The sequence below is a fragment of the Ursus maritimus genome, unplaced genomic scaffold (genome assembly GCF_017311325.1).
Source record: "Ursus maritimus isolate PB19 unplaced genomic scaffold, ASM1731132v1 scaffold_2, whole genome shotgun sequence".
Classification (NCBI taxonomy): Eukaryota; Metazoa; Chordata; class Mammalia; order Carnivora; family Ursidae; genus Ursus; species Ursus maritimus.
In genome coordinates, this window is record NW_024424452.1 from 82,144,528 (window position 1) to 82,148,273 (window position 3,746).

Below are 3,746 nucleotides of genomic sequence, written 5' to 3' on the forward strand. Positions count from 1 at the left end.
CCTATATTTATTGCAGCATTATTTACAATAGCCAAGATATGGAAACAGCCTAATTGTCCATTGAAAGACGAATGGATAAAGATGTCATACACACACACCGGAATATTACTCAGCGATAAAAAAAAAAGATGAGATCTTGCCATTTGTGACAACATGGATGTAACTAGAAGGTATTATGTTAAGTGAAGTAAGTCAGAGAAAGACAAATATATGATTTCACTTACGTGTAGAATCTAAAAAAATAGAACAAATGAATAAACAAACAAAACGCAGAAACAGACCCATAAACACAGAGATGAACTGACGTTGCCAGAGGGGGTGGGGTGGGGGATGGGCACAGTGGGTGAAGAGGAGTGGGAGGTACAGGCTTCCTGTTATGGAATAAGTAAGTCACAGGGAGGAGAGGCGCAGTCCAGGGAATAGAGTCGGTGGTATTGTGACAGTGTTGTGTAGTGACAGACGGCAGCTACACGTGTGGTGAGCACAGCATAGTGTAGACACTTGCCCAGTCACTGTGTTGTACGCCCGAAACTAATGCACATTGTGCGTCAACTATGGCTCATTTTTCAAATGTATGTATTATATAAATCATACAAAAAGAGGAAAGTCAACGGAGTCCTTTGACAGCTCATCTTTGTCCCGGAATGGCAAAACTTACACACTTAACAATCTCGTGTTCAGAAGCTGGCTGGCTTCCACGAAACAGTGCAATTTTTGAGGACAGTCCCAACATCTTAGCCGTTTCTGTACAACTAGCCCTCGCACAAAGTCTCCCTCAAAGGAGACGCTGAGTCAATGAACAATTAGTCAATGACATGAATGCGCTTGGGATGGTGTTGACTTTAGCTCCACCCCCAAGCTGGAATGCTCCATCAAGCTCACTCCTATTCCTCGTTGCTGTTATTGTCTTGGTTACTGTGTTCAGATAGCATTTAACAACGTCCTTGGTCTCCCAAACTTCAGGGACGTTGAAGCGTCGGTAATGAGGGAAATCTTCGCTTGATTGTTTTCTGCGGGAAGTCAGCCTCGGCTCTCATCTGGTGGTCTAAGTGAGGTCCTCACTGCTAGTGGGAGTCTGTCCTTCTCTTCCTGCCTGCTGGATCCAAACCTGAAAGAAGCAGTCTTTCTATGAAGAGGAAGTTCCGTCTCATCTGGGCTCTGTCTTGGTTAGGGCCTGATTTTACGTAGGCAGAGCAGACTTGAGCAAAACAGAGCAGAGAGAGGCTCCTGCTGTTTGGGTCAGGCTGTGGCAGGGGGCGGGGAGGCCCCAAGGGCTAGAAGGAGGAATGGTCTTCTTCACCTTGGAGACCCCACCTGTCTGGGTAGGGGTATCAGATGTGGACCTGGGACCCACCTTACCAGCTACTGCATTCTCTCTTCGTGTTCCCTCCTGGTCCTGATTTGCTCCCGTTCTTCTCTAGACTTCTCTGCTGCTCGCTCATCTAGCTCCAGCCATGTCCCTTCATTTCATATCCAGGCCTATGGACTTCACATTTACGAGCAGTGAGACTGGTGCCCTTTGAACAATGTTCATTCATTCAACAACTATGTATTGAGCCCCCAGTAAGTACCAAGCGCTGTTCTATCAAGCACTGGTACTATGGCAGTAAACAAGACAGATACATTCCTGACCTCGTACAGTTTGTATCCCAATGGGGGGAAGGCTATATTATTGCTCAACAGATGAACATGCCCAAAACTTTCTGAAACAAGATGGGCCTGAAAGGCGATCATCTGCTCCAACAACCCCCTCACCAACCACGTTAAATAGGTAAAGCCTGATCCATGGGAACCACTATGACAATGACCACCACAACCATGGCTCACATTTGGCAGAGCTGGGATTTGAACCCAAGCAGTCCAGGGGCAGCACTCATGTATTTGCCTTTCACTATACTTCCCAGGGACAGGAAAGGAAAATGATCTCATCAAGAGACAATGTGCAATGCTGAAATGGCGAAAGAAAGGCTTTGGGGTCAGAGGGAAGTGAGAGGGTATAGATGGCCTGATTCCCCTCCAACCTAAACCACTGCTGTGTGTGTGTGTGTGTGTGTGTGTGTGTGTGTGTGTGTGTACAGAAGCACAGACGCACACACATGAATGCACACATACTCCTTGAGCCTTCCACCCAGAACTCACCGTACTGTCTCCTTCTCCATGGCCTTGGCTAATCCTTCTTCCTAAAGCCAGGAAGAAAGCAGGGCACTGAGGGGACTGGCTAATGAACATGTCATTGAAACTAGTCTGCTTAGTGACATTTGTAGGGCTAGTCTTAGTTACTTGAAGCAACTATCCTATCCCTTCTAGAATAATTTAAGATGCTATTTTTACTAATGGAAACCAACACTGAGCATTTACGATGTCCATATCACTGTGCTGGAACACTTTAAATATGAATTATGTATTGCCTTTAGAAAAGGCCAACCTGATTTGAAAAGGTTCAAGAGAGCCTGCCAACTCCTGAATCCAACTTCTTTAGCTATATTACTTGTAGTTGTGCTAAATTTATAAATTAAATTATAATTTCAAAGCCACTGCCCATTGGGAGGCGGAATTGCTAGACGATATTTAATACAGATGAGGTTGACCACCCTACGACTTTTGCATGGCAGGGAGAAGAGAACCCAGAAGATGAGGACCATGGCAGTGGCTTCTGAAATAGCTCCAGCTACCTTCCCCTGAGCCCCACCCCCACCTTCAGGAACCCCGTGTAGATGGAACCGGGTTGGTGTTCTGACACCCCTCCCCCACTAGTTGTCACAACCGAAAGGTTTAAACACCATGATTCCCACCAGAATGGCTAAAGATTGAAAGCTGACCATATCGAGAGGAGCAATGGGAACTCTCATGAACTGCTGCTGACCGGAGTGTAAACGGCCACTTCGACAACTCTTCGGCAATAGCCTTGAAAGGTGAACACGTGTACGCTTGACGAGCCAGCCATTCCACCTAGGTATAGATCCACACGAAGTGCATGGAATATGTGCATCAAAAGATGTGCGCAAGGAGGGTCGTAGTAGCACTTCCTGTGAGAACCCAACTGGACATAACCCACATGTCCAGCTACAGGAGGATAACAGCTCTGGTGTCGTCACTCCATGGAGTGCGCTATAGCGAGAAGAGTAAAGGGTCTACAGTGGCCTGCAATTGTGCGGATGACTTGGTCAATATAACGTTGAGTGAAAGGGTCAGACGGAAGAGAAATACAATTGCCTGGTTCCATTTATATATCCCTGCATATAAAGTTCAAAAACAGGCAAAATTCATCTATGCTGTTAAAAGGCAGGATAGTGGTTACTTTTGAGAAAGACCAAGTGGAGACTGGGAGACGCAGGTGGGGGCTCCTGGGATGCTGGGAATGCTGTGTTTATTGACCTGAGTGGTTGTTACCTGGGTGTGTTTACTCTGTGCTGATTTATTTATCTGTAAGCTTATGATTTTTAATCTGTAAACATACTTAATTTCAGTGAAAAAAGTTTTCATGATTAGACTCTACAGCTAAAAAGACAGATGGTGCACATACAACTTACATAGTCAGATGGGGTCACAGGCCCAAGGGCCACCCAGATATTACAACTCCCTCCGGGGTCTCTCACTGCAGTAGAGAAGCAATTATGTTGCTGGACAGCAACCTGTCTCATTCTGCCCTCCTGAAAGGTCCTTACTCAATACAGAGCCTGGCCAGTTGCGAAGAGTAGTCGGCACTGTGATCCAGGAGGAAAGGCCAGTCCCTCCCCAGATCCCAA

At 46.3% G+C, this 3,746-nt stretch overlaps 1 long non-coding RNA gene across 1 annotated transcript; it reads right to left on the reverse strand.

The window, feature by feature from the left end:
• Nucleotides 1–292: 292 nt before the first annotated feature.
• Nucleotides 293–3,543, reverse strand: LOC103668534. Its single transcript, XR_570069.2, has 4 exons — nt 2,820–3,543; nt 2,140–2,180; nt 1,360–1,486; nt 293–1,108 (listed from the first exon to the last, which is right to left on the reverse strand). It is a non-coding gene; the product is annotated as an uncharacterized LOC103668534 (long non-coding RNA).
• Between the last annotated feature and the right edge of the window lie 203 nt (nt 3,544–3,746).